Source organism: Panulirus ornatus, chromosome 1, assembly GCF_036320965.1.
Source record: "Panulirus ornatus isolate Po-2019 chromosome 1, ASM3632096v1, whole genome shotgun sequence".
Classification (NCBI taxonomy): Eukaryota; Metazoa; Arthropoda; class Malacostraca; order Decapoda; family Palinuridae; genus Panulirus; species Panulirus ornatus.
Window position 1 is genome coordinate 57,699,243 of NC_092224.1, and position 13,519 is coordinate 57,712,761.

The 13,519-nt window shown below is 44.6% G+C and overlaps 1 protein-coding gene across 2 annotated transcripts in view; it reads right to left on the reverse strand.

Annotated features, from left to right (window-relative positions):
- Nucleotides 1–13,519, reverse strand: part of Ptp99A (Protein tyrosine phosphatase 99A) — a 1,440,930-nt gene that overhangs the window by 455,257 nt on the left and 972,154 nt on the right. The window lies entirely within an intron of this gene.

A 13,519-nucleotide genomic window follows, 5' to 3' on the forward strand; every position in this document is an offset into this window, starting at 1 on the left:
GTGTAATGCACCAAAGTCACAGCTCCCTAGCCACAACCAGGCCCCACAGACCTTTCCATGGTTTATCCCGGCCGTTTTACATGCCCTGGTTCAGTCCACTGACAGCACGTCGACACCTGTATACCACATCGTTCCAATTTACTGTATCCTATGCACGCCTTTCACCCTCCTGCATGCTCAGATTCCGATGGCTCAAAATCAATTTTCACTCCATCCTTCCACCTCCAGTTTAGCCTCCCTGTTCTCCTTATACCCTCCACATCTGACACATATATCCTCTTTGTCAACCTTTCCTCACTCATTCTCTGTGTCCACACCATTTCAGTACACCCTCTTCTGCTCTCTCAACCACACTCTTTTGGTTACCTCACATATCTCCTACCTTTCACTGCTCACTCGATCAAAGCACTTCACAACACATACTGTCTTTAAACGTTTAATTTCCAACACATCCACCCTCCTCTATTCCTTCTAACTTACCCGTATTTGCCCTCCCCAGATAACGAACTCCTTCCATACATTCTTCAGTGCTTCCCGAACCTTTGCCCCCTCCCCTACCCTGTGACTCACTTTCGCTTCTATGGCTCCATTCGTTGTCATGTCCATTCCCAGTATCTAAAAAAATTCCCACAAATTTTCTTAATTCAAACTTAAACACAACTAATCTTTCTCTTTACCCTACTAAAGTTTCAATGAATGACATTATCTGAGCCCATTCTTCAATGCGATTACCCTTTCACACACACACACACACACACACATATATATATATATATATATATATATATATATATATATATATATATATATATATATATATATATATATACCTCAACACCATCAAAAAGATGCAGTCCCCATTAAAACATTAAAAGAAAAGGATACAAAAGCAAAGGCACTCTCTCTCCCTCTACTCTTCACTTGCTGCGAGAACACGTCGGACAGGGAACTGGGTGAAAAAAATACCTTGTAGGACTAAAATGCCTTTTTTTTTCAGGAAAGGAAAAGAGATTAGTTTTTTTCATAAAAGCAAATATAGGGATAAACTTTGAGTACCATCCTGGCGACTTACAACGTCCATACTTCCTTTGATGTGGAAGGATGACTGAAGAATTCCTTCTTGTCCCCTTACAGCAAGCGACACAGATCTATCAGTAGTGGTGAGTGACCTGAGGCGCCACATGCATAGTGAGAGTTTAACACACCTGAAGGTGGTGTTCATGATTTCTCGGTTGGTGGATGTAACTTACGTTGACGGCCTTGACGACCATGGCAGTGGATAATCCCAAAGCCTAAACAACTAACCAACCTAATCAGGATTGGCAAGTGTCGGCAGCAACCTAATCAGGATTGGCAAGTGTCGGCAGCAACCTAATCAGGATTGGCAAGTATCGGCAGCAACCTAATCAGGATTGGCAAGTGACCGCAGCGACCTAATCAGGATTGGTAAGTGGCCGCAGCAACTTAATCAGGATTGGTAAGTGGCCAGGGCGAGATCAGGGGTTGGAGGGTAACCTAATACACCAGGAAGGTATGATGAGTCGTTGAAGAAGCACTCGTTACCCGATTGACAGGGGATGAACAAACCGAATTTTGGAACATATCAACTGTGCTGCTCTGAACTGGTAGTACACGTTAGGGGAGCCCAGTCGATAAAGTTCGTTGGTTAAGGAAATATTTCGTGGCAATCTAGAGTAAAACTGGGCGACGAGAGAGAGAGAGAGAGAGAGAGAGAGAGAGAGAGAGAGAGAGAGAGAGAGAGAGAGAGAGAGAGAGAGAGAGGCTATTTCATCGTACAACATTCTGGTGGGTCACCTTATATATGACTGTCACCGTACAAAGAAATGCTCCGATTGATCGACTCGCACGGCACTTGAATAGCGACGTTTTGATTGGCTGGCAGTGTCCACTCGCCCTATAACAAACAATTTCACAGGTCGACTCCCTCAGCGCTTCGGTATGGCGACCGTGAGGGAATGACGCATTCCCTCATATTGGCAGCGAGTTCATAGGTCACTTAGTCCAGTCGCTGTGGGACTTTGCCTTAACTTACCCGCGGTTAAAGTTAACAACATCAATCTATCCTTCAAAGTTTCCTCCTATAGGAATATAAAAAAAAAAGACAATTGCATACCTAATGCTGAAACAAACGCTAAATATTCTGCCAGCGAAATGTCGCGTCGATGCCAAATAAAATCAACCAATCAGAATGTTCGACGACTAGAGCTTAATATTTCCTCGTTTTCTGTGCTGGTAATATATATATATATATATATATATATATATATATATATATATATATATATATATATATATCTTTTTTTTTTTTTTTATTATACTTTGTCGCTGTCTCCCGCGTTTGCGAGGTAGCGCAAGGAAACAGACAAAAGAAATGGCCCAACCTCCCCCCCATACACATGTATATACATACGTCCACACACGCAAATATACATACCTACACAGCTTTCCATGGTTTACCCCAGACGCTTCACATGCCTTGATTCAATCCACTGACAGCACGTCAACCCCGGTATACCACATCGATCCAATTCACTCTATTCCTTGCCCTCCTTTCACCCTCCTGCATGTTCAGGCCCCGATCACACAAAATCTTTTTCACTCCATCTTTCCACCTCCAATTTGGTCTCCCTCTTCTCCTCGTTCCCTCCACCTCCGACACATATATCCTCTTGGTCAATCTTTCCTCACTCATTCTCTCCATGTGCCCAAACCACTTCAAAACACCCTCTTCTGCTCTCTCAACCACGCTCTTTTTATTTCCACACATCTCTCTTACCCTTACGTTACTCACTCGATCAAACCACCTCACACCACACATTGTCCTCAAACATCTCATTTCCAGCACATCCATCCCTCTGCGCAAAACTCTATCCATAGCCCACGCCTCGCAACCATACAACATTGTTGGAACTACTATTCCTTCAAACATACCCATTTTTGCTTTCCGAGATAATGTTCTCGACTTCCACACATTCTTCAAGGCCCCCAGAATTTTCGCCCCCTCCCCCACCCTATGACCCACTTCCGCTTCCATGGTTCCATCCGCTGCCAGATCCACTCCCAGATATCTAAAACACTTCACTTCCTCCAGTTTTTCCCCATTCAAACTCACCTCCCAATTGACTTGACCCTCAACCCTACTGTACCTAATAACCTTGCTCTTATTCACATTTACTCTTAACTTTCTTCTTCCACACACTTTACCAAACTCAGTCACCAGCTTCTGCAGTTTCTCACATGAATCAGCCACCAGCGCTGTATCATCAGCGAACAACAACTGACTCACTTCCCAAGCTCTCTCATCCCCAATATATATATATATATATATATATATATATATCTTTCATTCTATTCGCCATTTCCCGCGTTAGCGAGGTAGCATTAAGAACAGAGGACTGGACCTTTGAGGGACTATCCTCACCTGGTCCCCTTCTCTGTTCCTTCCTTTAGAAAATTAAAAAAAAAAAAAAAACGAGAGGGGAGGATTTCCAGCCCCCCCCCGCTCCCTTCCCTTTTAGTCGCCTTCTACAACACGCAGGGAATACGTGGGAAGTAGTCTTTCTCCCCTATCCCCAGGGATATATATATATATATATATATATATATATATATATATATATATATATATATATATTTTTTTTCTTGCTTTGTCGCTGTCTCCCGCGTTTGCGAAGTAGCGCAAGGAAACAGACGAAAGAAATGGCCCAACCCACCCCCATACACATGTATATACATACGTCCACACACGCAAATATACATACCTACACAGCTTTCCATGGTTTACCCCAGACGCTTCGCATGCCCTGATTCAACCCACTGACAGCACGTCAACCCCGGTATACCACATCGATCCAATTCACTCTATTCCTTGCCCTCCTTTCACCCTCCTGCATGTTCAGGCCCCGATCACACAAAATCTTTTTCACTCCATCTTTCCACCTCCAATTTGGTCTCCCACTTCTCCTCGTTCCCTCCACCTCCGACACATATATCCTCTTGGTCAATCTTTCCTCACTCATTCTCTCCATGTGCCCAAACCATTTCAAAACACCCTCTTCCGCTCTCTCAACCACGCTCTTTTTATTTCCACACATCTCTCTTACCCTTACGTTACTTACTCGATCAAACCACCTCACACCACACATTGTCCTCAAACATCTCATTTACAGCACATCCATCCTCCTGCGCACAACTCTATTCATAGCCCACGCCTCGCAACCATACAACATTGTTGGAACCACTATTCCTTCAAACATACCCATTTTTGCTTTCCGAGATAATGTTCTCGACTTCCTCACATTCTTCAAAGCTCCCAGAATTTTCGCCCCCTCCCCCACCCTATGGTGATCCACTTCCGCTTCCATGGTTCCATCCGCTGCCAGATCCACTCCCAGATATCTAAAACACTTTACTTCCTCCAGTTTTTCTCCATTCAAACTTACCTCCCAATTGACTTGACCCTCAACCCTACTGTACCCAATAACCTTGCTCTTATTCACATTTACTCTTAACTTTCTTCTTTCACACACTTTACCAAACTCAGTCACCAGCTTCTGCAGTTTCTCACATGAATCAGCCACCAGCGCTGTATCATCAGCGAACAACAACTGACTCACTTCCCAAGCTCTCTCATCCCCAACAGACTTCATACTTGCCCCTCTTTCCAAAACTCTTGCATTCACCTCCCTAACAACCCCATCCATAAGCAAATCAAACAACCATGGAGACATCACACACCCCTACCGCAAACCTATTCACTGAGAACCAATCACTTTCCTCTCTTCCTACACGTACAAATGCCTTACATCCTCGATAAAAACTTGTCACTGCTTCTAACAACTTGCCTCCCACACCATATATTATTAATACCTGCCACAGAGCATCTCTATCAACTCTATCATATGCCTTCTCCAGATCCATAAATGCTACATACAAATCCATTTGCTTTTCTAAGTATTTCTCACATACATTCTTCAAAGCAAACACCTGATCCACACATCCTCTACCACTTCTGAAACCACACTGCTCTTCCCCAGTCTGATGCTCTGTACATGCCTTCACCCTCTCAATCAATACCCTCCCATATAATTTACCAGGAATACTCAACAAACTTATACCTCTGTAATTTGAGCACTCACTCTTATCCCCTTTGCCTTTGTACAATGGCACTATGCACGCATTCCGCCAATCCTCAGGCACCTCACCATGAGTCATACATACATTAAATAACCTTACCAACCAGTCAATAATACAGTCACCCCCTTTTTTAATAAATTCCACTGCATATATATATCAACTCTATCATATGCCTTCTCCAGATCCATAAATGCTACATACAAATCCATTTGCTTTTCTAAGTATTTATCACATACATTCTTCAAAGCAAACACCTGATCCACACATCCTCTACCACTTCTGAAACCACACTGCTCTTCCCCAATCTGATGCTCTGTGCATGCCTTCACCCTCTCAATCAATATCCTCCCATATAATTTACCAGGAATACTCAACAAACTTATACCTCTGTAATTTGAGCACTCACTCTTATCCCCTTTGCCTTTGTACAATGGCACTATGCACGCATTCCGCCAATCCTCAGGCACCTCACCATGAGTCATACATACATTAAATAACCTTACCAACCAGTTAACAATACAGTCACCCCCTTTTTTAATAAATTCCACTGCAATACCATCCAAACCTGCTGCCTTGCCGGCTTTCATCTTCCGCAAAGCTTTCACTACCTCTTCTCTGTTTACCAAATCATCTTCCCTAATCCTCTCACTTTGCACACCACCTCGACCAAAACACCCTATATCTGCCACTCTATCATCAAACACATTCAACAAACCTTCAAAATACTCACTCCATCTCCTTCTCACATCACCACTACTTGTTATCACCTCCCCATTTGCGCCCTTCACTGAAGTTCCCATTTGCTCCCTTGTCTTACGCACTTTATTTACCTCCTTCCAGAACATCTTTTTATTCTCCCTAAAATTTAATGATACTCTCTCACCCCAACTCTCATTTGCCCTTTTTATCACCTCTTGCACCTTTCTCTTGACCTCCTGTCTCTTTCTTTTATACATCTCCCACTCAATTTCATTTTTTCCCTGCAAAAATCGTCCAAATGCCTCTCTCTTCTCTTTCACTAATACTCTTACTTCTTCATCCCACCACTCACTACCCTTTCTAATCAACCCACCTCCCACTCTTCTCATGCCACAAGCATCAGAGATGCTCTGTGGAAGGTATTAAGAATATATGGTGTGGGAGGAAAGTTGTTAGAAGCAGTGAAAAGTTTTTATCGAGGATGTAAGGCATGTGTACGTGTAGGAAGAGAGGAAAGTGATTGGTTCTCAGTGAATGTAGGTTTGCGGCAGGGGTGTGTGATGTCTCCATGGCTGTTTAATTTGTTTATGGATGGGGTTGTTAGGGAGGTGAATGCAAGAGTTTTGGAAAGAGGGGCAAGTATGAAGTCTGTTGGGGATGAGAGAGCTTGGGAAGTGAGTCAGTTGTTGTTCGCTGATGATACAGCGCTGGTGGCTGATTCATGTGAGAAACTGCAGAAGCTGGTGACTGAGTTTGGTAAAGTGTGTGAAAGAAGAAAGTTAAGAGTAAATGTGAATAAGAGCAAGGTTATTAGGTACAGTAGGGTGGAGGGTCAAGTCAATTGGGAGGCGAGTTTGAGTGGAGAAAAACTGGAGGAAGTGAAGTGTTTTAGATATCTGGGAGTGGATCTGGCAGCGGATGGAACCATGGAAGCGGAAGTGGATCATAGGGTGGGGGAGGGGGCGAAAATTCTGGGAGCCTTGAAGAATGTGTGGAAGTCGAGAACATTATCTCGGAAAGCAAAAATGGGTATGTTTGAAGGAATAGTGGTTCCAACAATGTTGTATGGTTGCGAGACGTGGGCTATGGATAGAGTTGTGCGCAGGAGGATGGATGTGCTGGAAATGAGATGTTTGAGGACAATAAGTGGTGTGAGGTGGTTTGATCGAGTAAGTAATGTAAGGGTAAGAGACATGTGTGGAAATAAAAAGAGCATGGTTGAGAGAGCAGAAGAGGGTGTTCTGAAATGGTTTGGGCACATGGAGAGAATGAGTGAGGAAAGATTGACCAAGAGGATATATGTGTCGGAGGTGGAGGGAACGAGAAGTGGGAGACCAAATTGGAGGTGGAAAGATGGAGTGAAAAAGATTTTGTGTGATCGGGGCCTGAACATGCAGGAGGGTGAAAGGAGGGCAAGGAATAGAGTGAATTGGATCGATGTGGTATACCAGGGTTGACGTGCTGTCAGTGGATTGAATCAAGGCATGTGAAGCGTCTGGGGTAAACCATGGAAAGCTGTGTAGGTATGTATATTTGCGTGTGTGGACGTGTGTATATACATGTGTATGGGGGTGGGTTGAGCCATTTCTTTCGTCTGTTTCCTTGCGCTACCTCGCAAACGCGGGAGACAGCGACAAAAATATATATATATAAATATAAATACCTACTGCGCGCTGGGAAAAGTCCCGTCGCTTGAATAATTCTGGCTATTTAGATAATTCAAGAGCAAAGCCGAAACTCCCTCAGAGAAAAGTGGTCGTAATTGGAAAATCATTTGTTCTCCCTTACTTTCTAATAAGAGAAAACGGGAAGGTCTATGGATGTCAGAGTCTGTCCCAGGCCGTCTGCTACCTTCCTGAACATTTCTTACTTGTCTGTCTGCTCTGTTTATGTCTGTCTAATCTACTTGTAAGCTAAATTTCCACGAGTTTCTGCGCGTATGTAATCATCTATATGTACCATACGGGGAGGGAGTTCCACAATCATAAGGACCATCCATCTCCTAACATTTTCTACGAATAGAAAGCGTTTTGAAAAAGTAACTCCCATTTTCATCCTTCACTTTAATCCACTCGCTCTCCCACCGCTCTGGTGTTATCAAAGTACTTCGTTGTATCTTCTCTGACCAGTTTATCAATTTAATGTTATGACCTCTTGTCGTTTTCATCATCATGCATCATCCGGGGAGCTGTTCAATGCCCGCGTCATCCAGCTGGTTTAAGGACCTCAAAGGTGGTGATCAGGTCACCCCTTACTCCTCTCTAACCCATGTGGAGCAAGATTATTTCACCTAATCTCTCACCGTAACAATCCATGCTGCCCTTTTATGGACTTTTTCTATTAGTTCTTTGAACTTCTGGACCTTCTATATTCGTTCTTTAATCTTCAGGACCTTCTCTATTAGTTCTTTAATCTTCTGGACCTTCTCTATTAGTTCTTTAATCTTCTGGACCTTCTCTATTAGTTCTTTAATCTTCTGGACCTTCTCTATTAGTTCTTTAATCTTCTGGACCTTCTATATTCGTTCATTAATCTTCAGGACCTTCTCTATTAGTTCTTTAATCTTCTGGACCTTCTCTATTAGTTCTTTAATCTTCTGGACCTTCTCTATTAGTTCTTTAATCTTCTGGGCCTTCTCTATTAGTTCTTTAATCTTCTGGACCTTCTCTATTAGTTCTTTAATCTTCTGGACCTTCTCTGTTAGTTCTTTAATCTTCTGGACCTTCTCTATTAGTTCTTTAATCTTCTGGACCTTCTCTATTAGTTCTTTAATCTTCTGGACCTTCTCTATTAAATCTTTAATCTTCTGGACCTTCTCTATTAGTTCTTTTAATCTTCTGGACCTTCACTACTAGTTCTTTTAATCTTCTGGACCCACTCTATTAGTTCTTTAAATCTTCTGGACCTTCTATATTAGTTCTATAATCTTCTGGACCTTCTCTATTAGTTCTTTAATCTTCTGGACCTTCTCTATTAGTTCTCCTAGCCCCTTTAAGTCTAGCGGACACCAACCTTGAGAAACATATACACTGGCTTTGGTCTTATATACAATATCAACACGCTGCTGAATGTACCTTGAAGCTTAAGAGCCGCTTCTGATATCTGCAAGCAGATATTGTGTGCTCATGTCTCTGAGAAAGCCATTAATCTTATTTTTTTTTACGAATATTCATTATCTTAGTCTTAAAATTAGTTTATTAAAAAAAATGTCCAAGCTAAAGAAAAATTAACAGTGAACACCTAAGTATCGATAAACCCAACATCCATGGTAGAAAGTAATTAAAAACTTTACGCTAATGCCTTTAAAATTTACCAAAATATCTTAAAAAAAAAATGAAGTAGCTTCATCAAGGAACTTTTTGAGCAATTTTCGTTTTTCTTTAAACGGATAATTTGTAATATCAAAATATTCCCCGCGTGACGTACAAGGCGACTAAAAGGGATGGGAACGACGGGCTGGGAAGGGGGCCAAGTGAGGATTTTCCCTCGGAGGCTCTGTCCTCTGTTCTTGACGCTACCTCGCTAACACGGGAAATGGTGAATACATAATAAAAAACGTCATTATATATATATATATATATATATATATATATATATATATATATATATATATATATATATATATATATATATATATATATATATATGTTCAGTGCAAAACAGGGGTTCAAGGAGCGAAGAGTAGGAGACAGGCGTGGTTGGTGGGCAGAGGAGAGAGGCGCGCGTGTCAGCAGGCGCGGGAGGTGTGCAAGGTTGCGGGAGTGGCTGCAGGCGTGGGCCTAAAATGTGGAGAACGGGATTCGAGCGTTGAAGGTGGGCTTGAGCAGTGGGCGTGTGAGGCAAGCGTGGGTGGTAGGCGTGGGAGGCAGGCGAGTGTCTGGGAAGAATACCTGGGCCTGAAATGTGGGAGGCGGGTGTGGGAGGGCGGCGCGGGATGAAGGTGTGGGAGGGCGGCGTGGGAGGAAGGTGTGGGAGGAAGACCCAAGAGGTAGTCCCGTCAGTCTAGAGTTCCCTTATGACTGTCCGGTTCTTGGATTAGACCCAGGATAAATACTCGTGTGTGTGTGTGTGTGTGTGTGTGTGTGTGTGTGTGTGTGTGTGTATGTCAACCAGTCAGTCAGTCAACTAGTCATCTAGTCAATCAACCGATCAGCCAGACAGTCAGTCAACCAGGCAATCAATCAACCAATCAAAACAAGTCAGTCAACCACCTAGCCACTCAGTCACCCACGAGCCAAACACAAAAAAAAGTATCTTGCCACTTTCTGTATGAAACAATATCACACCATGGACGAAGGATTGTGAGAAGTGCCCATTCGCCGGGCTTCACAGTGACAGCCCTGAGCACAAAGATGCGACCCTTGAGCACGACGTTACGACCCTTTGAACAAGACTGTTCCACCGCTGAGTATGGCGACGGTCCGAGACACTTCCCTCTGGTCCGTGACCAAACTCTCTGGTCCGTGTTCAGTTCCCTCTGGTCTGTGTACATCCCCCTGGTGTCCGTTCACCACCGTTCTGGTTGCTGTACAACGTCTGCGGTCCGTGTTCAGCCCCTCTGGTCTGTGTACAGCCCCTCTGGTCTGTGTACAGTCCCTCTAGTATATGTACAGCCCCTTTTGTCCCTCTGGTCCGTGTACAACCCCCATTGGTCCGTGTACAACCTCCACTGGTCCGCGTATAGCACCTCTGGTCAGCGTACATCCCGCTAGACCCTAGCTTATCCATGCATAGCTTAGCTGATCTGTGTACAGCCCCTTTGGTCCGTGTACAACTCCCAATACTCGTCCGTGTACAACCCCCTCCCCACTATCCCGGCCATGCCACCCTCGACTCCCCCTTACCCACACAGACACCTGCGACAACCTGCCTAGCTTGCAGACGTCTCCTCCCTCCTCCCCCCCACCGTTCCCCCTCAGACGACCCCCCACCGTTCCCCCTGAGACGACCCCCCACCGTTCCCCCTGAGACGACCCCCCCCCGTTCCTCCGGAGACGACCCCCTCTGACTTGCAAGCAAGCAACCATTTCATCCCTCCCTCCTCCTACCGCCCCTTCCCACAAGGATTTCTTGCCCTGGAAACAAGTCCCGCACTCACCTTGGGTGGGAGTAGGTCCCTCTGGCAGAGAGAGAGAGAGAGAGAGAGAGAGAGAGAGAGAGAGAGAGAGCTCCTCCTCCTCCTCCCCGGGACGATCCTTTTGCCTTGGAGACAACATCTCTTGCTCTCCCCCATCCACCCACCCCCTCTGTCCACTTCCTCGGACGCCACCCGCACCAACCAGTCGTCCCTCCCCACCTCCGTCCTAACTCCCTCGGCACAACTCGTCCATCACTCAGCATGAAGACCAAAGACGACTCATCCTTGATGCACACGACTGTCACCGCCGTCATCACGGGGTTCAGGGAGCGTGTCTGGCCCGACAGACGGCCATGCACGGGGTCAGGGGAAGGTGGCCAGTATCCACCATGTCGTAATTTGTATCATGAACGAGGAACGTACAAACTGTCGAATCTACAATGACTCTACGATATCGTCTTAAACTGAGTAGTTGAACTCAGGTACTCCAGAACACGACAAGGTTCCATGGATATATACACATACACTGCTGAAATACTCGACTCGTTATCAACACTAGCGTCCTTGTGGGCGTTTTCAATAGACGGGACAACATGGCTGCCGCGGAGGCATCAGGGAGCGCTGCAGTTGCTATGACAAGCGGGAGGCAGCCCCGTGCACGACCGTGCTAATACAGACAGATGGTGGAGGCCGCGCGTCGTACCCCCCACACAGGTCAATACCGTCAACAACCTCCCTCCCCCGTCCACACTGACGACATGCCAACCTGGCGACTCACACCACTCGCCTGGGAACGGACCAATGACGGCGATATACCAAAACCCTGCGAATGAAAGCGAGTCATACAGCCGAGCTGCAACACCCAAGGATGGAACATCATCTTTTTGAGCAGTTATGAAGGGCACACTTGTGAATCCTTAAGGCGAGACACACAGGCGCTGGGGAGACCAACACAAGAACACCATTACGGAAGATCCAAGATCAAAACGAGAGGGTTGGCTCGTCCCCGACCCACACCGCCTCTCTATTACGACAAATATGACCACGTAAACGTTCGGTAATATGCTGCATGTCTGGGAGCTAAAGGTCACTCCTCAATATAGAGGGCAGTGTCGGCCAACAGCTATTCACATTCACGTCATAAACCACAAGATATTAAAAATCTGGAGCCATGAACAGCGGCCGATAATGTTCCTTAAACGTGCGAATTTGAGAGCGGGTTCAGAACCTATTTTCACGTGGACTGTTTCCATCCAGCAGGGCAACTATCAACGCCATTAGTATACAAATGAATTCAAACAGCAACAGGCCACTGAGTCCTAACGAGACTGTTTGTTATAGTGGAGGAGAACAGAAGCTTATGGATTATTCTGGTGGGATAAGAAAGACAAAGATATTTTTTGAAAGAGGAAGCCCTCTAAACTTATCGTGTAGCTAAAAATGTAAATAATGTCAGTCGAAATATTCCTAAGCGAAATATTCCTCAGGTCTATGCTCAAACGTATCTATTGGTACTGCTTTCAAGCACTCTAATGGGCAAATCATTGCATATGTTAACAGTTCTGGTGAGGAAAAAGCACTTCGCCTCACTCGATGTCAAACATTTACCCGCGACTTTATATCCATGACTCGTGCTAAAATCAGGCGAATCTGTTCTTAATAGCTCGAATGCTTTAATGATTTTGGATACCTGTATTAGATCCTCTCCACACCTCTTTTCTCAGCTGAACACATCTAATTCGCTGAGTCGCCTCTGTACTCTCACCATTCCATCGATATCTTTTCTCAAGCACGGCGATCAAACCTGAATACAATATTTAAGATGGGGACGCAGCAGTGAGCTATAAAGAGTGAGGATAATTTCCTGAAACAAACTAGAATTTTGTTCGGCATTTTTTTTAATGCTGCTTTGCACTGATTGCTTGGCTTTAGGTCAGTGGAGATCATTATATCCAAGATCGTTTCCACATTTCCCTTTGGTAACGAACAGAATTCATATGTAATCACGCCTGTCCATTAGTTTGCCTATGTCAGGCTGAAGCTGCCTACAGACCTTCAGTTCTGTTGTAGATTTATTTCCCACCTTAACATCACCCGCGAATTTAGAGATCTCACGGTGAAGTCCATGATCAGTAAAGTTGATAATATATGTACGAGGAAGAGAACCGGTCCCAAGATTGATCCCTGTGGCACACCACTTGTTGTGGCCAACCATTCTAAGGCGTGACCATTAATCACTCTTTGTTTACGAGCAGTCAGCCAACTTCTTAACCATCAGTACAACCCCATCTATAACCAGGTGGTAACTTTGGTTAGTAACCTTTCAAGAGGAACTCTATCAAATGCTTTTAGAGAATCTAAATAGATGACATCAACTGCTCTACTCTCATCATAAATACTGATGACTTCATGAAAGAAATCAAGCAGATTCATCAGACGAGCAATTTCGTCGAATAACCCCTCCAAGCTTCGTCACCAATTGCCTGACACCTCCTCCAAGCCGTCTACATCTCAGACGAAGAGCAAAAGGAGCGTTTCAAACCTGGAGATGATGATGGAGCTGTGCAAGTATGATGAGAACCGTTT